Source organism: Arachis ipaensis, chromosome B06 (genome assembly GCF_000816755.2).
Source record: "Arachis ipaensis cultivar K30076 chromosome B06, Araip1.1, whole genome shotgun sequence".
NCBI classification, from domain to species: domain Eukaryota; kingdom Viridiplantae; phylum Streptophyta; class Magnoliopsida; order Fabales; family Fabaceae; genus Arachis; species Arachis ipaensis.
In genome coordinates, this window is record NC_029790.2 from 34,504,158 (window position 1) to 34,532,155 (window position 27,998).

A 27,998-nucleotide genomic window follows, 5' to 3' on the forward strand; every position below is an offset into this window, starting at 1 on the left:
CAAAATGGCGCGCTTCCAATTGCGTTGGAAAGTAGACATTCAGGGCTTTCCAGCAATATATAATAGTCCATACTTTGGCCACGAATTGACGACGTAAACTGGCGTTCAACGCCAGCCTTCTGCCCAAATCTGGCGTCCAGCGCCAGAAAAGGATCCAAAACCAGAGTTGAACGCCCAAACTGGCACAGAAACTGACGTTCAACTCCACAAATGACCTCTGCACGTGCAACACTTAAGCTCAGTCCAAACACACACCAAGTGGGTCCCGGAAGTGGATTTATACATCAAATACTTACTCATGTAAACCCTAGTAGCTAGTTTATTATAACGAAAAGCATCTCCATTCGCTTATCTGAAATCCCTGCCAATGAATCTACATAAGTATCTCTATCCCTTTTATTGTTTATTTTAATCTAATAAAGTATCATGTTTAAATCCGCCTGACTGAGATTTGCAAGGTGACCATAGCTTGCTTCATACCAACAATCTCCGTGGGATTCGACCCTTACTCACGTAAGGTATTACTTGGACGACCCAGTGCACTTGCTGGTTAGTTGTATCGAAGTTGTGACAATTATGAATTAAGATCAGAGCACCAAGCTTTGGAGCCATTACCAGGATTTGTTCGAGCCTGGAGATCACAATTTCGTGCACCACTGATCATCTGTCCCAGATAGAACCAGTAGAAGGGGAGTTCCCCCCCTCTATTGAGATCTTTGAGACCTTTCTGGATGAGCATTTGTTTGCCATTCAGGAAATACCATGGTTTGCAGATATTGCAAACTATAAAGCTGCAAGGTTCATACCCAAGGAGTACAGCAGGCAACAAAAGAAAAAATTAATTACTGATGCAAAGTACTACTTGTGGGATGAACCCTATCTCTTTAAGAGATGTGCAGACGGAATAATCCGTAGGTGTGTGCCTAGAGAAGAAGCACAGAGGATCTTATGGCATTTCCATGGATCACAATATGGAGGCCATTTCGGAGGTGAGCGAACAGCCACCAAGGTCCTCCAATGTGGCTTCTACTGGCCTACACTCTATAGGGATTCCCGAGAGTTTGTACGCAACTGTGACAGTTGCCAAAGAGCTGGTAATCTTCCTCATGGTTACGCCATGCCTCAACAAGGAATCTTGGAGATTGAGTTGTTTGATGTATGGGGAATTGACTTTATGGGACCTTTCCCACCATCATACTCAAACACTTATATTCTGGTAGCAGTCGACTATGTATCAAAATGGGTAGAGGCCGTTGCCACACCCACCAATGATACTAAAACAGTACTGAAATTCCTCCAGAAACATATCTTCAGCAGATTTGGTGTCCCTAGAGTACTAATTAGTGATGGGGGCACTCACTTCTGCAACAAACAGCTTTACTCTGCTATGGTCCGGTATGGAATTAGCCACAAGGTGGCAACTCCATATCATCCACAGACAAATGGGCAAGCTGAAGTCTCTAATAGAGAACTAAAAAGAATCCTGGAACGGACAGTAAGTACCCGTAGAAAGGATTGGGTAAGAAGCTTGGATGATGCTCTGTGGGCTTACAGAACAGCATTCAAGACTCCTATAGGGACCTCTCCATACCAGCTTGTGTATGGTAAGGCCTGTCATCTGCCCGTGGAACTGGAGCATAAGGCCTACTGGACAACCAGATTCCTAAACTTTGATGCCAGATTAGCTGGAGAAAAAAGATTACTCCAGCTAAATGAGCTAGAGGAATTCAGACTCACTGCTTTCGAAAATGCTAAGCTTTACAAGGAGAAAGCAAAAAGGTGGCATGACAGAAAGTTGTCACCTAGAGTCTTTGAACCCGGACAGAAGGTTCTGCTATTTAACTCTAGGCTCAGATTATTCCCTGGGAAACTGAAATCCCGGTGGAGGGGACCATATGTGATTACAAGCGTGTCACCATATGGTCATGTGGAGCTTCAAGACATTGATTCTAATAAGAAGTTCACTGTTAATGGACAGAGATTCAAGCATTATCTTGAAGGTAATGTTGAGCAAGAATGCTCAAGGCTGAGACTAGATTAAAAGCTCAGTAAGGTCAAGCTATTGACATTAAAGAAGCGCTTGTTGGGAGGCAACCCAATGTTATTTAACTATATCTCTTTATTTTCTATTGCTATTTTATGTTTTTTTCTTTTAGGTTGATGATCATGTGAAGTCACAAAAACTACTAAAAAATTAAAAACAGAATGAAAAATAGCATTGAAAACAGCATACCCTAGAGGAGAGCAGTCTGGCGTTTAAACGCCAGAAACAAGCAGCAGTCAGGCGTTAAACACTAGAATTGCATAGCAAGGGCATTTTACACGCCTAATTAGAGCAGAGATGTTAAGTCCTTGACCCCACTTGATATGTGGACCCCACAGGATCCCCTCAGGATTTGTGGACTCCACAAGATCCCTACCTACCTCACCATTCCAATTCAAACCATTCCCCTCCCATACCCACCCATTCACACACCTCCTTCTCCTCCACTTCTTCTACTCCCTTCTATCTTTTTTTGCTCGAGGACGAGCAAACCTTTTGAGTTTGGTGTGGAAAAAAGCGTTGCTTTTTGTTTTTCCATAACCATTTATGGCACCTAAGGCCGAAGAAACCTCTAGAAAGAGGAAAAGGAAGGCAGTTGCTTCCACCCCCGAGTCATGAGAGATGGAGAGGTTCATCTCAAGGGTCCATAAGTTCAGTGGTAGAGCATTTGACTGCAGATCAAAGAGCTATGAGGGAGGAGCAACAAAGACAAGGAAGAGACATAGAGGAGCTCAAGAGCACCATTGGTTCTTCAAGAAGAGGAATACGCCACCCTCACTAAGGTGGACCCGTTCCTTAATCTCCTTGTTCTTATCTCTCTGTTTTTCGTTTACTATGCTTTATGTTTATTTATGTTTGGGTCTTATTACATGATCACTAGTATCTAAGTGTCTATGTCTTAAAGATATGAATGTCCTATGAATCCATCACCTTTCTTAAATGAAAAATGTTTTCTGAAAAAGAAAAAGAAATACATGAATTTCGAATTTTAAAATAGTTTAATTATTTTGATGTGGTGGCAATACTTTTTGTTTTCTGAATGAATGCTTGAACAGTGCATATGTCTTTTGAATTTGTTGTTTATGAATGTTAAAATTGTTGGCTCTTGAAAGAATGATGAAAAAGAAGAAATATTATTTGATAATCTAAAAAATCATAAAAATAATTCTTGAAGCAAGAAAAAGCAGTGAAGAACAAAGCTTGCAGAGAAAAAATGCAAAAAAAGAGAGCAAGAAAAAGAAAAAGCAAGCAGAAAAAGCCAAAAGCTCTTTAAACCAAAAGGCAAGAGCAAAAAAGCCAATAGCCCTTAAAATCAAAAGGCAAGGGTAATAAAAAAGATCCAAGGCTTTGAGCATCAGTGGATAGGAGGGCCTAAAGGAATAAAATCCTGGCCTAAGCGGCTAAACCAAGCTGTCCCTAACCATGTGCTTGTGGCGTGAAGGTGTCAAGTGAAAACTTGAGACTGAGCGGTTAAAGTCGAGGTCCAAAGCAAAAATAGAGTGTGCTTAAGAACCCTGGACACCTCGAATTGGGGACTTTAGCAAAGCTGAGTCACAATCTGAAAAGGTTCACCCAGTTATGTGTCTGTGGCATGTATATATCCGGTGGTAATACTGGAAAACATAGTGCTTAGGGCCACGGCCAAGACTCATAAAGTAGCTGTGTTCAAGAATCAACATACTGAACTAGGAGAATCAATAACACTATCTGAATTCTGAGTTCCTATAGACGCCAATCATTCTGAACTTCAAAGGATAAAGTGAGATGCCAAAACTGTTCAGAAGCAAAAAGCTAATAGCCTCGCTCATCTAGTTAAGACTGATCTTCATAGATGTTTTTGGAATTCATTGTATATTCTCTTCTTTTTATCCTACTTTGTTTTTAGTTGCTTAGGGACAAGCAACAATTTAAGTTTGGTGTTGTGATGAGCGGATAATTTATATGCTTTTTGGCATTGTTTCTAGGTAGTTTTTAATATGTTTTAGTCACTTTTTATTATATTTTTATTAGTTTTTAAATAAAAATCACATTTCTAGACTTTACTATGAGTTTGTGTATTTTTCTGTGATTTCAGGTAATTTCTGGCTGAAATTGAGGGAGCTGAGCAAAAATCTGATTCAGGCTGAAAAAGGACTGCAGATGCTGTTGGATTTTGACCTCCCTGCACTCAAAGTGGATTTTCTGGAGCTACAGAAGTCCAAATGGCGCGCTCCCAAATGTGTTGGAAAGTAAACATCCAGGGCTTTCCAGCAATATATAATAATCCATACTTTGCTCAAGGATAAATGACGTAAACTGGCGTTCAACGCCAGTTCCATGTTGCATTCTGGTGTTAAACGCCAGAAACAAGTTACAAGTTAGAGTTGAACGCCAGAAACAGGTTACAACCTGGCGTTTAACTCTGGAAATAGCCTAGACACATGTAAAGCTCAAGTCTTAGCCCCAGTACATACCAAGTGGGCCCCAGAAGTGGATTTCTGCACTATCTATCTTAGTTTACTCATTTTCTGTAAACCTAGGTTACTAGTTTAGTATTTAAATAACTTTTAGATATTTATTTTGTAACTCATGACATTTTAGATCTGAACTTTATACTCTTTGATGTCATGAGTCTCTGAACTCCATTGTTGGGGGTGAGGAGCTCTGCTGTGTTTCGATGAATTAATGCAACTATTTCTGTTTTCTATTCAAACATGCTTGTTTCTATCTAAGATGTTTATTCGCACTTCAATATAATGGATGTGATGATCCATGACATTCATCATCATCCTCAACCTATGAACGCGTGCTTGACAACCACCTCTGTTCTACCTTTGATTGAATGAATATCTCTTGGATTCCTTAATCAGAATCTTCGTGGTATAAGCTAGAATCCATTGGCAGCATTCTTGAGAATCCAGAAATTCTAAACCTTGTCTGTGGTATTCCGAGTAGGATTCAGGGATTGAATGACTGTGACGAGCTTCAAACTCACAAGGGCTGGGCGTAGTGACAGACGCAAAAGGATCAATGGATCCTATTCCAGCATGAGTGGGAACCGACAGATGATTAGCCGTGCGGTGACAACACACCTGGACCTTTTTCACTGAGAGGATGGATGGTAGCCATTGACAACGATGATCCACCAACACACAACTTGCCATAAGAGGAACCTTGCATGCGTGAAGAAGAAGACAGGGAGAAAGCAGAGATTCAGAAGACAAAGCATCTCCAAAACTCCAACATATTCTCCATTACTGCAGAACAAGTATTTAATTCATGCTCTTTTATTCTTCGCAATTCATACTGATAATTATAATTGATTTCCTGACTAAGATTTACAAGATTACCATATATTGCTTCAAACCAACAATCTCCGTGGGATCGACCTTTACTCACGTAAGGTATTACTTGGACGACCCAGTACACTTGCTGGTTAGTGGTACGAGTTGTGAAAAGTGTGATTCACAATTCGTGCACCAGTCGTGCACTATCCTCCTTTGCATTAAATTTGGACTTCTCAGTGGAATCCTTTACGGTTCTTGATTCCCATGGAGTTTCAGCATCTCCTAAATCTTCAACCACTTATTCCTCTGCAACTATTTTGGCTTCCTCCACTTGTTCCAATACAAAGCCATGTTCCTCATTGTCCACTGAAGTTTCTAGTGTTTCCTTCATGCTACACTCTTCTTTTGATTCTCCACATGCTGCCATGGGAGTACTTCGGGTTCTCAGATATCGGGAAGCTATTAAATTTACTACCTCAATTACGGCAGTAGTGAGTTCCAGTACGCCCTTTTCTATCTTTGCTTGCCCTTGAAGAAGAACACGAAGTTTGTCATTCACTGGAGGTTAGGGTGGGTGTGAGGTCTCATTGGTTGGGAGAGAGGGTTCAAAGTAAGAATGTGGTGGTTCTTGGGAGTAATTGGATTGGGATTGTGGTGGATAAGGGTCATAAGGTATTGAATGGTGAAAAGAAACTTGTGAGTGTGGTGGTCTAAAGTTATGTTGAGAGGATGGTCTATAGGCACAGGGTGGGGCTTGTTGGTAGTTACAAGGCTGTCCACCATATCTATTAGCTTGGTTTGCATTGTATAATGGTCTTTGTCCATGATATTTTGGAGGGTGTTGTTGCCTAAAGGGGTGATCAAATCCTCTTGGCTCCATCCACCTTTGATTGCTTAGACCTTGATCCATATTCCTGCTATAACTTCCGTTTCCTTCAACAATATTAGAACCAAACTCAAAGTGAGAGGGGTGAGAATTCATAGTAGCTAAAAGAGGTAAAAAGGAAAACAAAAAATAATTAAACAAATAGATGAAAAATATTTATAATAACCAATAATAAGGCACACGTTTGCAATTTCCCGGCAACGGCACCATTTTGAAGAGAGAACTTTTGCATGGTCTAGAATTCAGAATAAATTCCCGTTGCAAGTATAGCTTCTAAACCAACAAAAGTACTTTCTTACAAACGTTTTGGTTGTCACAAGTAACAAACCCCTAAATATATTGATAACCGAAGTATTTAAACCTCGGGTCGTCTTCTCAAGGAACTGCAGGGAGGTATGTTCTTATTATTGGTTATGAGTTTTGTAAATTGGGGTTTTGAAAGTAAGGAACAGGTAATTTAAATGACAGATAAAATAAATAAATAATTGTAAAATAAACTCTTGGCAAGGTATGAGAAATTGGAATTTCTATCCTAGTTATCCTTATCAGGTGTGATGAGAATTGGATTTTAATCCCACTCAGTTAAGTCAAGTGGACTAATTAGATTGATCCTCAAGTCCTAGTCAATCCCTGTGGGACGACTAGCTTTAGAGCGATCTAGATTAATTAGGAATCTGCCAATTTCAACCACTGCTGAGTTTGACAACTCAAGTGTTACCAATTACTTAATCAAATCCAAAAGAAAGAAAATATCTAAATTAAATTAAGAGCATTGATAAATAGAATAAGACAATCATAAGCTGAAATACCTCAAGTAATATAAATTAAGAAAATCATAACATTGCATAAGCCAAATTGAAAAGATAAATGATAATTAAAGGTATATAATAAAAGTAGAAAATAAATAAGAGAAACATTGAACCTGCACTTGAAGAGAAGTAATCCTAAAATTTAGAGAAATCCTAATCATAAAACTTAAGAGAGAGGAGAGAACCTCTCCCTCTAAAACTACATCTAAACTATGAAAAGTGAATAATTGGAGATCTTTCTCCTGAATGGATGCATTCCCCCACTTCATAACCTCTAATCTGTGCTTTCTGGACTTGGATCTGGGCCAAAAAGGGCTTCAGAAATTGCTGGGAGCATTTTCTGTAATTTCTGGTGCGTGGCGTCTGTCACACGTCCGCGTGGGTCACGTGGTCGCGTCATCTGGAGTTTTCCTTGTCAAGCGTTCGCCTCGGTCATGCGTCCGCGTCATCTGTGTTCTGCTCATGGCGCGTGTCCGCGTCAGTCACGCGTTCGCATCGCTATCTTTTCGCGCTAGGCATGCGGCCGCGTCGTCCATGCGTTCGCGTCGCTGCCAGTTTCTTCAAAAACTCCATTTTGTGCTTTCCTTCCATTTTTGTATGTTTCCTTTCCATCCTTTAAGTCATTCCTGCCTTAGGAGATCTGAAACTACTCAACACACAAATCATGGCATCGAATGGTAATAAAGGGTGATTAAAATAATTAATTTTAAAGCATAGGAAACATGTATTTCACATATATTACATAATAAGGAAGGGAAAGTAAAACCATGCAATTTACATGAATAAGTGAGTGAAGGATTGAATAAATCTCTTGAATTGAGCACAATACATATCATAAAATATGGGTTTATCAGTCGATCACACGAGGATTGTGGTTTGAAACAAGCTATGGTTATCTTGTAGATCTTAGTCAGGCGGATAGAAGAATTGTTGGATTTGGTTAAAAGCATAAAAGGAATAATGAGATCTAAACTAGGCTGACCTGTTTATAATGATAAGAAGATGGTTAAGGCTTGGAGATGCTTTGTCCTTCTGGATTAACTCTGGTCTTACTATCTTCATCAATTGTGAATGATTTCTTCTATGGCAGGCTGTATGCGATCAACGTCGTATAGTCACGGTCGCCAATCTCCTCCAGATCTGAACCTCAGGGTTAGTGTGGATCCATTCTGATTGAGGGTGAGGCTCCTGCAGTCCATTCTCCTTAATGATCCTACTCAAAATGCCACAGACAAGGTCGAATCTTCCGGATCAGAGAATGCTGCGCCTTTGGGTTGTAGCCTCTACCACAGAGACCCTAATCTCCCCATACTTCAGCTGAACTGGTGTCTTGAGAAGTCCCCAACGAAGTCGTGGATTATCCATCTAAGAGATGTATAATCAAGCTGGCGGTTCGATGTTTTCCAGTTATGTATTCACACAAACCCAAGAAGAACACGGGTGGTTGTCAGGCACGCGGTCTTAGTATGAAGAACGAAGATGATTGTCACGGGTCATCCCATTCATCAAGTTGAAGAACGAAGATACATCTTAGAATTGAATTAAACATGGATTGAAGAGAAATAGTAATACTTTTATTAATCAATAAAACTCAGCATGGCTCCTCCCCTCAACCTAGGAGGTTTAAAGACTCATACTGATAGAAAACACAATGATACACAAAAATATGGCATAAAGTTCCCAAAGATTATGTAAAATATCCTTTAAATGCTAAACTAATGACTAAGAATTATTGATGAATCCATATTTGACGATAAATTTTAGATTGATTTGAGTGGATTTCATCATATAAACCCACATTTAATCATCCAAATAGCATACTCTTGTGTTCTCTCCCTAAATTGAGTCTAATTGTGGAAACATGCTATTTTGTTCTACTTTCATTCCATTTGATGCCTTGATGGTTTTGATGAGTGATTTCAGGTATAATAGGTTGGAATGGCTTGATGAGAGTGGAGGAGAAGCATGCAATTTGGAGAAACCATGAAGAAATAAAAGGAGAAGCACATAGCCATGTGTGCGTATGCACAACATCCTGTGCGTACGCACAAGAGAAAAATTCAGCACGTGTGCATATGCACACATCTGTGCGTACGCACGAATCAACGCAGATGACTCACTTAAAGAAAAACGCTGGAGGCGATTTCTGGGCCTCTAGAGCCCAGGTTTGGACTTTCTGATGCTGATTGAGTGCTATATCAAAGGGGCATCATTCCATATCAAGTGGAGAGCAATTAGGGTATATTAGAAACATACTTTAGGTCATATTCTAGAGAGAGAAGCTCTCCATTCTCTCTAGAATTAGGGTAGACTAGGTTAGATCTCTCTTAGATTTAGGTTTAATTCTTGTTTTCATTTAGTTTTTCTTGTCATTTATTGTTATTGCACCTTTGTTCCTTACTTCTATTTGTTATTTCCCTTCTTTTGTTCCTTTATGTTTATGACACTTTGTTACTTTTAATTCCAATTAATGCAATTCATGTTTTATGTTTCTTATTGTTTAATTTAGTTATTATTATTGTTTTCATCCATATGGTAGTGTAGAATTTATTATTTCTTGTTATTTTACCATACTTTTCTTTTATGCCTTCCAAGTGTTTGATAAAATTCTTGGTTGGATTTTTGCCTAGTTTTTCACACTCTTGGTTGGAAAATTGGATAATTGGGTGAACTTGAGTGGTGGATGTCTATTCTGGAATGTGTGAGGATTGTTAGTTGATTTGGTTTTCACTAACTCTAAGCCTTCCATTAATAGAGTTGGCTAGGACTTGTGGATTAAGATCAATTATGCCCTTTTGACTTATTCTCGATGTTAGGATAGACTAATTGGGATTAATTCTACATAATTACCATGTTTGTGGTCCATAATTAGGATAGGAAGCCTTAATTCACCAGTCCTTATTATTTAGGAGTATGAATGATTGGAAAAAGGCAATAGGAAAGCAGAGGTTCAAGGGGAACAAAGCATTTTCATACGCTTATCTGAAATCCACCAATGAATTACATAAGTATCTCTATCTTTATTTTATGTTTATTTTCATCACCTTAAACTCCATAACCATTTGAATCCGCCTGACTGAGATTTACAAGATGACCATAGCTTGCTTCAAGCCGACAGTCTCCGTGGGATCGACCCTTACTCACGTAAGGTTTATTACTTGGACGACCCAGTGCACTTGCTGGTTAGTTGTGTGGAATTGTGACAAAGTGTGATTCACGTTTAAGAGCTCCAAGTCCTTTGGCGCCATTTTTGATGATCACAATTTCGTGCACCAAGTTTTTGGCGCCGTTGCCGGGGATCGAACCCGGGTCACCCGCGTGACAGGCGGGAATACTCACTACTATACTACATTCTCCATGATTTCGCCATTGTTGATGATCACAATTTTGCATACCAAGTTTTTGGCGCCGTTGCCGGGGAAGGAACGAATGAACGAACAATAATTTCGCATTTGTTTCCGGCAACAACACCAAGTTTTTGGCGTCGTTGCCGGGGATTGTTCGAGTTTGGACAACTGATGGTTCATCTTGTTGCTTAGATTAGGTACTTTTCAGAATTTTTAAGAATGAATTCTAGAGTTTCAAGGTGATGTTCTTAGCATCACAAAAGCTGACTGATTCTCATCAATTTAGCTGCTGAATGTAATGCCCTGCTGAAGCTTGGCCAAACATGTCTAATCTTTTTAGACTGAAGCTTTAGACTAACATTGCATGATTCCTGGAATTCTTATTAAAAGTTTTGATTCTCTTTATTTTCTTTTCTATATAATTTTCGAAAAAAATACAAAAAAAATTTTAAAATCATAAAACCAAAAATATTTTATGTTTCTTGTTTGAGTCTAGTATCAATTTTTAAGTTTGGTGTCAATTGCATATTTTTATTCTTCTTGCATTTTTCGAATTTATACATATTGTTCTTCATGATTTCCTTGCTCTGATCTTTAAATTCTCTTGTTTTGTGTATTTTGTTGTTTCTCATATACATTTTTACATTGTTATAGTCCTTAGTATACAAACATTTAAGTTTGGTGTCTTGCATGCATTGTTTACTTGATCTTAGTTGCATTTTTATTATTTCTCATCATCAAAAATTCAAAAAAATATTTTTAAACTATGTCTTTTCAAGTCAATAATACAGAGAATTGAAGATTCAGAACATTTAGCAGAGGAATCAAACAGAAAAAGCTGGGCGTGCAAAACGCCCAGTAAAGAAGGAAAACTGGCGTTTAAACGCCAGCCAGGGTACCTGGCTGGGCGTTTAACGCCCAAAAAGGTAGAGATTTGGGCGTTAAACGCACCATTCTGGGCAGGATGACACTAGAGGGAAGATTTTGTTTTTAATTCACTTTTTTTTCAAGTTTTCATAATTTTTCAAAATCAAATCTTTTTCAAATCATATCTTTTCAATCATATCTCTTTCAAAATCAATTTCTTTCCATTTTATATTTATTTTCAAAAATCCTTGCTTCAATTAAAGATTTACTTCAAAATTTTCAAGTTGTTACTTGCCTATTAAGAAATGATCAAACTTTAAATTTTAGAATCATATCTTTTAATTTCTTGTTAGTCAAGTAATCAACTTTAATTTCAAAAACTTTCTTTTCTAAATTGATTTTCAATCATATCTTTTCAATCATATCTTTTCAATCACATCTTTTTCAAAATTAATTTTCAATCATATCTTTTTAATTTCTAATTTCAAAATCTTTTTCAAAATCACTTAATTTCTTTCCCAAACTTAGTTTTCGAAAATCTCAATCAAATTTTCAAAATTTTCTTTTTATTATTTCAAAATCTTTTTAATTTATTTTCGAAAATTCTTCCCCTCTTTTCACATCCTTCTATTTAAGGGACTAACACTCCTCCTCAAGGTGCAATTCGAACTCCCTCCTTCTTTATATGTTCGAATTCTCTTCAATCTACCTCCTCCTTCTATTCTTCTTTTCCTCTGACACCTCAAGGAATTTCTATACTGTGACATAGAGGATTCCCTACTTTCTCATTCTCTTCTCTTTCATATGAGCAGGAACAAAGATAAAGGCATACTTGTTCAAGCTGATCCTGAACCTGAAAGGACCTTGAAGAGAAAGCTAAGAGAAGCTAAAGCACAATTCTCTTTAGAGGGCCTAACAGAGCTCTTCAAAGAAGAAGAAACCATGACAGCCAAAAACAACAATGCCAACAATGCAAGGAAGGTGCTTGGTGACTTTACTGCACCTACTCCTGATTTCTTTGGGAGAAGCATCTCAATCCCTGCCATTGAAGCAAACAACTTTGAGCTTAAGCCTCAATTAGTTTCTCTAATGCAACAGAATTGATGGAAACACCTATAATCCTTCATGGAGAAATCATCCAAATCTCTCATGGAAGGATCAACAGAGACCTCAACAAGGTTTCAACAACAATAATGGTGGAAGAAACAGGTTTAGCAATAGCAAGCCTTTTCCATCATCTTCTCAGCAACAAACAGAGAATTCTAAGCAGAGCCACTCTGACTTAGCAACCATTGTCTCTGATTTAATCAAAACCACTCAAAGTTTTATGATTGAAACAAGGTCCTCCATTAGAAATTTGGAGGCACAATTGGGTCAGCTGAGTAAGAAAATTACTGAACTACCTCCTAGTACTCTCCCAAGCAATACAGAAGAGAATCCAAAGAGAGAGTGTAAGGCCATAACCACGTCTCACATGGCCAAATCTGGAGAGGAGGAAGAGGCAGTGATCTCCACTGAGGAATACCTCAATGGACGTCCACTGGCCTCCATGGAGTTCCTTGATGAGGAACCATGGGAATCTGAGGCTCACACTGAGACCATAAAGATTCCATTAAATTTACTTCTGCCATTCATAAGCTCTGATGAGTATTCTTCCTCTGAAGAGGATGAAGATGTCACTGAAGAGCAAGTTGCTAAGTACCTTGGAGCAATCATGAAGCTAAATGCCAAGTTATTTGGTAATGAGACTTGGGAGAATGAACCTCCATTGCTCATCAAAGAACTGGATGACTTGACTAGGCAGAGATTACCTCAAAAGAGACAGGACCCTGGAAAGTTCTCAATCCCTTGTACCATAGGCACCATGACCTTTGAGAAGGCTCTATGTGACCTAGGGTCAAGCATAAACCTTATGCCTCTCTCTGTAATGGAGAAGCTAGGGATCATTGAGGTACAAGCTGCAAGAATCTCACTGGAGATGGTAGACAATTCAAAGAAATAGGCTTATGGACTTGTAGAGGATGTCTTGGTAAAGGTTGAAGACCATTACATCCCTTCTGACTTCATAGTCTTAGAGACTGGGAAGTGTATGGATGAATCCATCATCCTTGGCAGACCTTTCCTAGCCACAGCAAAGCTGTGATTGATGTTGACAGATGAGAATTGATCATTCAAGTGAAAGAAGACTCCCTTGTGTTTAAAGCTCAAGTATATCCCTCTGTCGCCATGGAGAGGAAGCATGAAGAGCTTCTCTCAATACAGAGTCAAACAGAGCCCTCACAGTCAAACTCTAAGTTTGGTGTTGGGAGGCCACAACCAAACTTTAAGTTTGGTGTTAAACCCTGGTGCACGAAATTGTAATCTCAGGTAACGGCGCCAAAAACTCTGTACGCACGTCTTAATAAATCGCTTTTCATTCACAACTTCGATACAACTAACCAGCAAGTGCACTGGGTCGTCCAAGTAATAAATCTTACGTGAGTAAGGGTCGATCCCACGGAGATTGTCGGCTTGAAGCAAGCTATGGTCACCTTGTAAATCTCAGTCAGGTGGATAATAATTGATTATGGAGTTTTCGAAATTAATAATAAATAAACAGAAAATAAAGATAGAGATACTTATGTAAATCATTGGTGAGAATTTCAGATAAGCGTATAGAGATGCATTCGTTCCTCTGAACTTCTGCTTTCCTGCTGTCTTCATCCAATCAATCCTACTCCTTTCCATGGATGGCTTTATGTAAGGACATCGCCAATGTCAAAGGCTACTTTTCATCCTCTCTGGAAAATGGTCCGATGCGCTGTCACTGCATGGCTAATCATCTGGAGGCATCACCGTGGTCAATGGTTGCAACCTATCCTCTTGTGAAAATGGTCCAAATGCTCTGTCATAGCACGGCTAATCATCTGAGGTTCTCGATCATACTGGAATAGGATTCACCCTCCTTTTGCGTCTGTCACTACGCCCAGCACTCGCGAGTTTGAAGTTCTTTACAATCATTCAATCCCAGAATCCTACTCGGAATACCACAGACAAGGTTTAGACTTTCCGGATTCTCATGAATGCCGCCATCAATCTAGTTTATACCATGAAGATTCTGATTAAGAGATCCAAGAGATAATCATTCAATCGAAGGTAGAACGGAAGTGGTTGTCAGGCACGCGTTCATAGGGAATGATGATGATTGTCACGTTCATCACATTTATGTTGAAGTACGAATGAATATCTTAGAAGCGGAATAAGTTGAATTGAATAGAAAAACAGTAGTACTTTGCATTGATTCATGAGGAACAGCAGAGCTCCACACCTTAATCTATGGAGTGCACAAACTCTACCGTTTGAAAATACATAAGTGAAAGGTTCAGGCATGGCCGAATGGCCAGCCCCCATGATCTAAGAACCAGATGTCCCAAGATGTCAAATACAATAGTAAAAAGTCCTATTTATACTAAACTAGCTACTAGGGTTTACAGAAGTAAGTAATTGATGCATAAATCCACTTCCGGGGCCCACTTGGTGTGTGCTTGGGCTGAGCTTGAAGTTTCCACGTGGAGAGGTCATTCTTGGAGTTGAACGCCAGTTTGTAACGTATTTCTGGCGTTCAACTCTGGCTTGTAACGTGTTTCTGGTGTTTAACTCCAGACAGCAGTGTAGAACTGGCGTTCAACACCCTTTTACGTCATCTAAACTCGGCCAAAGTATAGATTATTATATATTTCTGGAAAGCCCGGGATGTCTACTTTCCAAGGAAATTGGAAGCGTGCCTTGAGATCCTTTTTATTTGCCCTGGTCTTTTGGTTTTAAGGGCTATTGGCTTTTTGCTCTTGCCTCTTGGTTTTAAGAGCTTTGGCTTTTTCTGCTTGCTTTTTCTCTTTTTTTTTTCGCCATTTTTTTCTATTTTTTTTTTCTACAAGCTTTTGTATTCACTGCTTTTTCTTGCTTCAAGAATCGTTTTTATGATTTTTCAGATTATCAAATAACATGTCTCCTTGTCATCATTCTTTCAAGAGCCAACATATTTAACATTCTTAAACAACAACTTCAAAATACATATGCATTGTTCAAGCATTCATTCAGAAAACAAGAAGCATTGTCACCACATCAACATAATTAAACTAAGTTCAAGGATAAATTCGAAACTCATGTACTTCTTGTTCTTTTCAATTAAAACATTTTTCATTTAAGAGAGGTGATGGATTCATAGGACATTCATAACTTTAAGACAAAGTTACTAAATACTAATGATCATGTAATAAGACACTAACATAGATAAGCACTTAGCATATAGAAAATGAAAAACAGAGAATGCAAGAACAAGGAATGAGTCCACCTTAGTGATGGTGGCGTTTCCTTCTTGAGGAACCAATGATGTCCTTGAGCTCTTCTATGTCTATTCCTTGTCTTTGTTGCTCCTCCCTCATTGCTTTTTTATCTTCTCTAATTTCATGAAGGATGATGGAGTGCTCTTGATGTTCCACCCTTAATTGTCCCATGTTGGAACTTAATTCTCCTAGGGAGGTGTTGATTTGCTCCCAATAGTTTTGTGGAGGAAGATGCATTTGAGGCATCTCCGGGATCTCATAGTGATGAGCTTCATGTGTCTCTTGAGCTCCATGAATAGGCTCTCTTGCTTGCTCCATCCTTTTCTTAGTGATGGGTTTGTCTTCCTCAATGGGAATGTCTCCTTCTATGAAAGCTCCAACTGAGTAACATAGATGGCAAATAAGATGAGGAAAAGCTAGCCTTGCCATGGGGGAGGACTTTTTGGCTATTTTGTAGAGTTCAAGGGAGATAACTTCATGAACTTCTACTTCCTCACCAGTCATGACGCTATGAATCATGATGGCCCGATCCACAGTAACTTCAGATAGGTTGCTAGTGGGGATGATGGAGCGTTAGATGAACTCTAACCATCCTCTAGCCATAGGCTTGAGGTCCAGTCTTCTTAGTTAAACCGACTTGCCTTTGGAGTCAATCTTCCATTGAGCTCCTTCCACACATATGTCCATGAGGACTTGGTCCAACCTTTGAATAAAGTTGACCCTTCTAGTGTAGGGGCGTGCATCTCGTTGCATCATGGGCAAGTTAAACGCCAACCTCACGTTTTCCGAACTAAAATCTAAGTATTTCCCCCGAACCATGGTGAGATAATTCTTTGGGTTCGGGTTCTTACTTTGATCATGGTTCCTTGTGATCCATGCATTAGCATAGAACTCTTGAACCATTAAAATTCTGACTTGTTAGATGGAGTTTGTTAGAACTTCCCAACCTCTTCTATGGATCTCATGTCGGATCTCCGGATACTCATTTCTCTTGAGTTTGAAAGGGACCTCGGGGATCACCTTCTTCTTGGCCACAACATCATAGAAGTGGTCTTGATGAGCTTTGGAGATGAATCTTTCCATCTCCCATGACTCGGAGGTGGAAGCTTTTGTCTTTCCTTTCCCTTTTCTAGAGGATTCTCCGGTCTTGGGTGCTATCAATGGTAATGGAAAAAAAAAAAAGCTTATGCTTTTACCACACCAAACTTAGAATATTGCTCGCCCTCGAGCAAGAGAAGAAAGAATAGATGAAGAAGAAGAAGAAAATATGGAGGAGAGGAGGGAGAGGTGTATTCGGCCAAGAAGGGGAAGAGAGGGTTGTGTTGTGTGAAAATGAAGAAGAATGGAGGGCTTTATATAGGGAAGGGAGGGGGGTTAAGGTTCGGCCATATGGGTGGGTTTGGGTGGGAAATTGATTTTGAATTTTGAAGGTAGGTGGAGTTTATGAGGTAGGTTTATGGGGAAGAGTGGATGATGTGAGTGGTGAAGTGGTGAAGGGAAGAGAGATTGAGGTGATTGGTGAAGAATTTTGGGGAAGAGTGTTTATCGGGAAGAGAGGATGAACATTGAGAAGAGGGAAGAGAGTGAGTGGTGGTAGGTGGGGATCCTGTGGGGTTCACAGATGCTGAGATGATCCTGTGGGGTCCACAAATCCTGAGGTGTCAAGGAATTGCATCCCTGCACCAATTAGGCATGTAAAATGCCTTTGCATGCAATTCTGGCGTTTAAACGCCGAACTGATGCTTGTTTCTGGCGTTCAGCGCCAGCTCTTCTTCACTGTGCATTTCTGGCATCTGAACGCCAGGATGCTGCTTGTTTCTGGCGTTCAACGCCAGAAACATGCTTTGTTCTGTTATTGAACGCCAGACAGATGCTCCTTACTGGCGTTTAAACGCCAGTGAGATCCTCCTCCAGGGTGTGATTTTTCTTCTGCTGTTTTTGATTCTGTTTTCAACTTTTATATTTATTTTGTGACTCCACATGATCATGAACCTAATAAAACATGAAATAACAATAAATTAAAATTAGATAAATAAAAATTGGGTTGCCTCCCAACAAGCGCTTCTTTAATGTCAATAGCTTGACATTGGGCTCTCATTGAGCCTCACAGATGTTCAGAGCATTGTTGAGACTCCCCAACACCAAACTTAGAGTTTGGATATGGGAGTTCAACACCAAACTTAGAGTTTGGTTGTGGCCTCCCAACACCAAACTTAGAGTTTGACTGTGGGGGCTCTGGTTGACTCTGTTTTGATAGAAGCTTACTGTGCCTCTTTTCCATGTTTACAGAGGGATGTCCTTGAGTTTTAAACTCAAGGGAGTCCTCATTCAATTGAAGGACTAGTTCACCTCTGTCAACATCAATCACAGCTCTTGCTGTGGCTAGGAAGGGTCTTCCAAGGATGATGGATTCATCCTGATCCTTCCCAGTATCTAGGACTATGAAATCAGCAGGGATGTAAAGGCCTTCAACCTTTAGTAACACGTCCTCTACTTGTCCATAAGCCTGTTTTCTTGAATTGTCTGCCATCTCTAATGAGATTTTAGCAGCTTGTACCCCAAAGATTCCCAATTTCTTTATTACAGAGAGGGGCATGAGGTTTATCCCTGAACCAAGGTCACACAGAGCTTTTTCAAAGATCATGGTGCCTATGGTACAAGGTATTAGGAACTTTCCAGGATCCTGTTTCTTCTGAGGCAATGTCAGTTGATCCAGATCACTTAGTTCATTGGTGAACAAGGGAGGGTCATCTTCCCAAGTCTCAATACCAAATAATTTGGCATTCAACTTCATGATTGCACCAAGGTACTTGGTAACTTGCTCCTTAGTAACATCCTCATTCTCTTCAGAAGAGGAATACTCATCAGAGCTCATGAATGGCATAAGGAGGTTTAATGGAATCTCTATGGTCTCTAGTTGAGTCTCAGATTCCTTTGGTTCCTCAGAGGGAAACTCCTTATTGATCACTGGACGTCCCAGGAGGTCTTCCTTACTGGGATTTACGTCCTCCCCTTCCTCTTTGGATTCGGCCATGATGGTTATATCAATGGCCTTGCACTCTCCTTTTGGATTTTCTTCTGTATTGCTTGGGAGAGTACTAGGAGGGATTTCAGTGACTCTTTTACTCAGCTGGCCCACTTGTGCTTCCAAATTTCTAATGGATGACCTTGTTTCATTCATGAAACTCACAGTGGCCTTAGATAGATTAGAGAATAAGTTTGCTAAATTAGAAGTATTTTGTTCAGAGTTCTCTGTCTACTGTCTGAAGGTTTGAACATCCACTCTAAGCTTGCTCAGATTTTGAGGAGGAAAGAACTTGGCTAAGAAAGTCGTGACCAGTTTATCCCAAGAGTTCAGGCTATCTTTGGGTTGAGAGTCCAACCACACTTTAGCTCTGTCTCTTATAGCAAAAGGGAAAAGCATGAGCCTGTAGACTTCAGGATCTACTCCATTAGTCTTAACAGTATCACAGATCTGCAAAAATTCAGTTAAGAACTGAAAAGGATCGTCAGATGGAAGTCCATGGAACTTGCAGTTCTACTGCATCAGAGAAACTAATTGAGGTTTCAGCTCAAAATTGTTTGCTCCAATGGTGGGGATGGAGATGCTTCTTCCATGTAAATTGGAATTAGGTGCAGTAAAGTCACCAAGCATTCTCCTTGCATTATTATTATTTTCGGCTGCCATCTCCTCTTCTTGTTCGAAAATTCCTGACAGGTGCTTGCTGGATTGTTTTAATTTAGCTTCTCTTAGTTTCCTCTTCAGAGTCCTTTCAGGTTCAGGGTCTACTTCAACAAGAATGTTCTTGTCCTTGCTCCTGCTCATATGAAAAAGAGAGAACAGAAAAATAATAATAATAGGGATCCTTTTTGCCCAGGTATAGAGGTTCCCTTAGGTGAGTGGAAGAAAAGAAGAGTAGAAGAAAAGAAGAAGAGAAAAATTTGAACTCAGAGAGAGAGAGGGGGTTCGGATTTTTGGTGAGTGAGGAAGAGATGTTAGTAAATAAATAAATAAATAGAATGAGATGAGAGAGAAAGAGGATTTTCAAAAATAATTTTTGAAAAATGGTTAGTGATTTTCGAAAATTAAAAGAAGAAATAAATTAAAATTGAATTTTGAAACAATTAGTTAATTAAAAAGAATTTTTGAAAAAGAGGGAGATATTTTCGAAAATTAGAGAGAGAGGGTTAGTTAGGTAGTTTTGAAAAAGATAAGAAACAAATAAAAAGTTAGTTAGTTAGTTGAAACAAATTTGAAAATCAATTTTGAAAAGATGAGAAGATAAAAATTATGTGATAAAGATAAGAAAAAGATTTTTGAAAAATATTTTTAAAATTTTCGAAAATAAATAAGAAAAATGAAAAAGATTTGATTTTTGAAAAAGATTTTGAAAAAGATAAGATTTTTAAATTGAAAATTTGAGTTGACTCATAAAAACAACTAGATTTTAAAAATTTTTGAAAAAGTCAAATCTAATTTTTGAAATTTTAAGAGAGAAAAAGGGGAAGATATTTTTTTGATTTTTAAATTTTTAATGATGACAGAGAAAAACATGAAAATGATGCAATGCATGAAAATTTTGGATCAAAGTATGTGATGAATGCAAGAACACTATGAATGTCAAGATGAACACCAAGAACACTTTGAATGTCACGATGAACATCAAGAACTTATTTTTGAAAAATTTTCAAGAAAAGAAAACATGCAAGACACCAAACTTGGAAATTTTTAATGTTCAGACACTATGAATGCAAAAATGCACATGTAAAACAAGAAAAGACACAAAACAAGAAAACATCAAGATCAGACAAGAAGACTTACCAAGAACAACTTGAAGATCATGAAGAACACTATGAATGCATGATTTTTTTTTTTCGAAAAATGCAAAATGAATATGCAATTGACACCAAACTTACAATTTGACTCAAGACTCAAATAAGAAACATGAAATATTTTTTTGATTTTTAATATTTTCTTAATTTTTTTTGGATTTTTAAAAAATTATTTGTGAAAAAGAAAAATAAGGATTCCAAAATTTTTAATATGAATTCCAGGAATCTTGTACTCTTAGTCTAAAGCTCCAATCTGAGGGTTAGGCATGGCTCACTAGCCAGCCAAGCTTTAGAAGATATTTATACTTTCCATGTATAGAGCAACTAAGTGTGTGAAAATCAACAAGCTCTTGTGATGATAAGTTGAAACCCCAGTCCAAAAGATTAGACATGGCTTACAGCCAGCCAGGATTCAACAAATCATCATGAAACACTAGAATTCATTCTTAAAAATTCTGAAGAAAAATATGTTTTTGAAAACATTTATTTTAAATTTTTTTTTTCGAAAATAGATGAGAGATTTTTGAAAATTTTTTTTTGAAAGTAAAACAAAAAGAAAATTACCTAATCTGAGCAACAAGATGAACCGTCAGTTGTCCAAACTCGAACAGTCCCCGGCAACGGCGCCAAAAACTTGGTGCACGAAATTGTGATCTCAGGTAACGGCGCCAAAAACTCTGTACGCACGTCTTAATAAATCACTTTTCATTCACAACTTCGATACAACTAACCAGCAAGTGCACTGGGTCGTCCAAGTAATAAACCTTACGTGAGTAAGGGTCGATCCCACGGAGATTGTCGGCTTGAAGCAAGCTATGGTCACCTTGTAAATCTCAGTCAGGCGGATAATAATTGATTATGGAGTTTTCGAAATTAATAATAAATAAATAGAAAATAAAGATAGAGATACTTATGTAAATCATTGGTGAGAATTTCAGATAAGCGTATAGAGATGCATTCGTTCCTCTGAACTTCTGTTTTCCTGCTGTCTTCATCCAATCAATCCTACTCCTTTCCATGGCTGGCTTTATGTAAGGACATCACCATTGTCAAAGGCTACTTTTCATCCTCTCTGGAAAATGGTCCGATGCGCTGTCACTGCATGGCTAATCATCTGGAGGCATCACCGTGGTCAATGGCTGCATCCTATCCACTTGTGAAAATGGTCCAAATGCTCTGTCAAAGCACGGCTAATCATCTGAGGTTCCCGATCATACTGGAATAGGATTCACCCTCCTTTTGCGTCTGTCACTACGCCCAGCACTCGCGAGTTTGAAGGTCGTCACAGTCATTCAATCCCAGAATCCTACTCGGAATACCACAGACAAGGTTTAGACTTTTCAGATTCCCATGAATGCCACCATCAATCTAGTTTATACCACGAAGATTCTAATTAAGAGATCCAAGAGATAATCATTCAATCGAAGGTAGAACGGAAGTGGTTGTCAGGCACGCGTTCATAGGGAATGATGATGATTGTCACGTTCATCACATTCATGTTGAAGTGCGAATGAATATCTTAGAAGCGGAATAAGTTAAATTGAATAGAAAAACAGTAGTACTTTGCATTGATTCATGAGGAACAGCAGAGCTCCACACCTTAATCTATGGAGTGCAGAAACTCTACCATTTGAAAATACATAAGTGAAAGGTTCAGGCATGGCCGAATGGCCAGCTCCCACGATCTAAGAACCAGACGTCCCAAGATGTCAAATACAATAGTAAAAAGTCCTATTTATACTAAACTAGCTACTAGGGTTTACAGAAGTAAGTAATTGATGCATAAATCCACTTCCGGGGCCCACTTGGTGTGTGCTTGGGCTGAGCTTGAAGTTTCCATGTGGAGAGGTCATTCTTGGAGTTGAACGCCAGTTTGTAACGTATTTCTGGCGTTCAACTCTGGCTTGTAACGTTTTTCTGGCGTTTAACTCCAGACAGCAGCGTAGAACTATCGTTCAACGCCCTTTTACGTCGTCTAAACTCGGCCAAAATATGGACTATTATATATTTCTGGAAAGCCCTGGATGTCTACTTTCCAATGCAATTAAAAGCGCGCCATTTGGAGTTCTGTAGCTCCAGAAAAGCCACTTTGAGTGCAGGGAGGTCAGAATCCAACAGCATCAGCAGTCCTTCTTCTACCTCTGAATCTGATTTTTGCTCAAGTCCCTCATTTTCAGCCAGAAAATACCTGAAATCACAGAAAAACACACAAACTCATAGTAAAGTTCAGAAATATGAATTTAACATAAAAACTAATGAAAATATCCCTAAAAGTAACTAGATTCTACTAAAAACATACTAAAAATAATGCCAAAAAGCGTATAAATTATCCGCTCATCAAACCCCCACATTCAAACTCTAAGTTTGGTGTTGGAAGGTTCCAACATTGCTCTGAACATCTGTGAGGCTCCATGAGAGCCACTGTCAAGCTATTAACATTAAAGAAGCGCTTGTTGGGAGGCAACCCAATTTTTACTTATCTATGTTAAATTTCTTTTTTTTATTGTTATTTTATGTTTTCTGTAGGTTGATGATCATGTGAAGTCACAAAAACAATTTAAAAAGCAAAAACAAAGTGTAAAATAGAATGAAAATCAGAACACCCTGGAGGAGATAGTTACTGGCGTTTAAACGCCAGTAAAGGTAGCAGAATGGGCGTTAAACACCCAGTCTGGCACCATTCTGGGCGTTTAACGCTAGAAAAGGGCACCAGACTGGCGTTTAACGCTAGGAATGGGCAAGAAGCTAGCGTTAAACGCCAGAAATGGGCAGCAGCCTGGCGTTTAACGCTGGGATTGGCAGAAAGGGGCGTTTTGCACGCCACTTGGTGCAGGGATGAGATATGCTTGACACCTCAGGATTTTTGGGCCCCACAGGATCCCCACCTACCCCACCACTCTCTCTCTTCTTCACCCATTCACCAATCACCTCAATACCTCTTCCCCAAAAACCCCTCACCTATCAAATCCCACCATTCTCTTCACCACTCACATCCATCCTTTATAAAACCCCACCTACCTCACCATTCAAATTCAAACCACTTTCCCTCCCAAACCCACCCTCTATGGCCGAACCATACACACCCCTCTCACCCTATATAAACCCATCTTCACTCCTTCATTTTCATAAACACCACTTCTCCCCCTTGGCCGAAACACAAGGCCCACTCCATCTCCTCTATTTCTTCTTCTTCTACTCTTTTCTTTCTTCTTTTGCTCGAGGACGAGCAACCTTCTAAGTTTGGTGTGGTAAAAGCTAAAGCTTTTTGTTTTTCCATAACCATTTATGGCACCAAAGGCCGAAAAAACCTCTAGAAAGAGGAAAGGGAAGGCAAAAGCTTCCACCTTCGAGTCATGGGAGATGGAGAGATTCCACTCAAGGGTGCATCAAGACCACTTCTATGAAGTTGTGGCCAAGAAGAATGTGATCCCCGAGGTCCCTTTCAAACTCAAAAAGAATGAGTATCCGGAAATCCGACATGAGATCCGAAGAAGAGGTTGGGAAGTTCTCACCAACCCCATTCAACAAGTCGGAATCTTAATGGTTCAAGAGTTCTATTCCAATGCATGGATCACCAAGAACGATGATCAAAGTGTGAACCCAGACCCTAAGAATTGGCTTACAATGGTTCGGGGGAATTACTTAGATTTTAGTCCGGAAAATGTAAGGTTGGCATTCAACTTGCCTATGATGCAAGGAGATGCACACCCCTACACTAGAAGGGTCAACTTTGATCAAAGGTTGGACCAAGTCCTCATGGACATATGTGAAGAGGGCGCTCAATGGAAGAGAGATTCAAGAGGGAAGCCAGTTCAACTAAGAAGGCATGACCTCAAAGCCGTGGCTAGGGGATGGTTGGAGTTCATCCAACGCTCAATCATTTCCATTAGCAACCGGTCCGAAGCTACTATAGACCGGGCTATCATGATACATAGCATCATGATTAGAGAGGAAGTAGAAGTTCATGAGGTTATATCCCAAGAACTCTACAAGGTGGCGGACAAGTCCTCTCCTTTGGCAAGGTTAGCCTTCCCTCATCTCATTTGTCACCTTTGCAATTCGGTTGGAATTGACATAGAGGGAGATATTCTCATAGATGAGGACAAACCTATCACTAAGAAAAGGATGGAGAAAACAAGAGAACCTCATCAAGAGCATGAGGAAATTCCTCATCATGAAATCCCTGAGATGCTTCAAGGGATGCATCTTCCTCCACAAAACTATTGGGAGCAAATCAACACCTCCCTAAGAGAATTAAGTTCCAACATGGGACAACTAAGGGTGGAGCACCAAGAGCATTCCATCCTCCTCCATGAAATCAGAGAAGATCAAAGAACCATGAGAGAGGAGTAACAAAGGCAAGGAAGAGACATTGAGGAGCTCAAGCACTCCATAAGATCTTCCAGAGGAAGAACAAGCTGCCATCACTAAGGTGGACCCATTCTTTAATTTCCTTGTTCTTTATTTTTCTGTTTTTTCGAAAATTGTGCTTTATGTTTGTGTTTGTGTCTTTATTACATGATCATTAGTGTCTAAGTGTCTATGCCTTAAAGCTATGAAAATGAATCCATCACCTTTCTTAAATGAAAAATGTTTTCAATTGAAAAAGAAAAAGAAATGCATGAATTTCAAATTTTAAAACAGTTTAATTATTTTGATGTGGTGGCAATACTATTATTTTTCTGAATGAATGCTTGAACAGTGCATATTTTTGAATTTGATTGTTTATGAATGTTAAAATTTTTGGCTCTTGAAAGAATGAAAGGAAAAAGAGAAATGTTATCTGATGATCTGAAAAATCATAAAATTGATTCTTGAAGCAAGAAAAAGCAGTGAAAAGCTTGCGAAAAAAAAGAGAAAAAGAAAAAGAAAAGCAAGTAGAAAAAGCCAATACCCCTTTAAACCAAAAGGCAAGGGTGATAAAAAGGATCCAAGGCTTTGAGCATCAGTGGATAGGAGGTCCCACAGGAATAAAATCCTGGCCTAAGCGGCTAAACCAAGCTGTCCCTAACCATGTGCTTGTGGCGTGAAGGTGTCAAGTGAAAACTTGAGACTGAGCGGTTAAAGTCGAGGTCCAAAGCAAAAATAAGAGTGTGCTTAAGAACCATGGACAGCTCTAATTGGGGACTCTAGCAAAGCTGAGTCACAATCTGAAAAGGTTCACCCAGTTATGTGTCTGTGGCATTTATGTATCCGGTGGTAATACTGGAAAACAAAGTGCTTAGGGCCACGGCCAAGACTCATAAAGTAGCCGTGTTCAAGAATCAACATACTTAACCAGCAGAGTCAGTAACACTATCTGGATTCTGAGTTCCTATAGACGCCAATCATTCTGAACTTCAAAGGATAAAGTGAGATGCCAAAACTGTTCAGAAGCAAAAAGCTAAAAGCCCCGCTCATCTAATTAATACTGATCTTCATAGATGTTTTTGGAATTTATTGTACATTCTCTTCTTTTTATCCTATTTGATTTTCAGTTGCTTGGGGACAAGCAACAATTTAAGTTTGGTGTTGTGATGAGCGGATAATTTATACGCTTTTTGGCATTATTTTTAGTATGTTTTTAGTATCTTTTAATTAGTTTTTATTATATTTTTATTAGTTTTTATTTAAAAATCACTCTTCTAGACTTTACTATGAGTTTGTGTGTTTTTCTGTGATTTCAGGTATTTTCTGGCTAAAATTGAGGGACCTGAGCAAAAATCTGATTCAGAGGCTGAAAAAGGACTACAGATGCTGTTGGATTCTGACCTCCCTGTAATCAAAGTGGATTTTCTGGAGCTACAAAAGCCCAATTGGCGCGCTCTCAATTGTGTTGGAAAGTAGACATCCTGGGCTTTCCAGAAATATATAATAGTCCATACGTTGCCCGAGATTTGATGGCCCAAACAGGCGTTCCAAGTCAGCTCAAGAATTCTGGCGTTTAACTCCAAAACTGGCACAAAAGCTGGAGTTAAACGCCCAAACTGGCACAAAAGCTGGCGTTTAACTCCAAGCAAAGTCTCTACACATGGAAGCTTCAATGCTCAGCCCAAGCACACACCAAGTGGGCCCGGAAGAAGATTTCTGCATTAATTACCTATTTCTGTAACCCTAGGCTACTAGTTCTCTATAAATAGGACCTTTTGCTATTGTATTTCACACACTTGATATACTTTTAATCTTTGAGAGTCTTATGCACGTTTGGAGGCTGGCCTCACGGCCATGCCTGAACCTTGTTCTTATGTATTTTCAACGGTGGAGTTTCTACACACCATAGTTTAAGGTGTGGAGCTCTGCTGTTCTTTATGAATTCATGCAATTACTACTGCTTTCTATTCAATTCACGCCTACTTCTTCTCTAAGATATCACTTGTTCTTCAACTTGATGAATGTGATGATCCGTGACACTCATCATCATTCTCACCTATGAACGTGTGCCTGACAACCACCTCTGTTGTACCTTCGATTGAGTGTGTATCTCTTGGGTTTCTGATCTAAGATTGGAACCTTCGTGGTATAGGCTAGAATTAATGGCAGCCATTCCTGAGATCCGGAAAGTCTAAACCTTGTCTGTGGTATTCCGAGTAGTTTCATCACCTTAAACTCCATAACCATTTGAATCCGCCTGACTGAGATTTACAAGATGACCATAGCTTGCTTCAAGCCGATAGTCTCCGTGGGATCGACCCTTACTCACGTAAGGTTTATTACTTGGACGACCCAGTGCACTTGCTGGTTAGTTGTGTGGAATTGTGACAAAGTGTGATTCACGTTTAAGAGCTCCAAGTCCTTTGGCGCCATTGTTGATGATCACAATTTCGTGCACCACGCAACAACCAAAATAAGGGTATCCACAATAGCAAATATGTACAATAATCCCAAAATAATCTCAAAGATAAAGTGAAAAATAAAATAAAGTAGCAGAACTAGAAGATAAATGTCTGAAAGTTCACCACACAAATGCTATCCACCGACGAATGGTGACCTCCCCACACTTTAGGATGAAGCATCATCCTCGATGCTACTACTGAAGCTCGGGATGGGGGTCAACAGTCACGCCGGGCTGTGGCTTGGGCTCAGGCTCAGGCTGTGGTACTGGCTGTGAGTCCTCAGGGGTGGCCTGTGTCTCTGGGGGTGCATCTTGATGAGTCAGCTCCTCACCATGCTCCTCCTCCTGATCCTGCTCATCAGAGGCAGGAGAGTCTGGGAGCGGGGGTAGCTCAATACCCTGTGATATGAACACCTGGTCTATGCGATTGAGACGTTGCATGATACGATGCTCGCTACGCTCCATGAAGCAAAATATGCACTGTACCAACAGGTATGTCGGCTCAGGTGCTGGCGGTGGTAGCAAGGATGCTGCGGCTGAAGTAGAGGAGGGTCCTGCTACTGCTGCTGATGATGAAGGCTGAGCTACCTCCACCACTACTCTGGCTCGAGAACGGTGTCTGGGTGGAGGCTTCTCATGCACCCACCCACCCCATGGAATAGTAACCTCCTTATCGTCGTCATCTGGGGATGGTGGTGTCACATCATCGTCCTCCCACGGGACATGATGAGCGGATAATTTATATGCTTTTTGGCATTGTTTTTAGTATGTTTTTAGTATATTTTAGTTAGTTTTTATTATGTTTTTATTAGT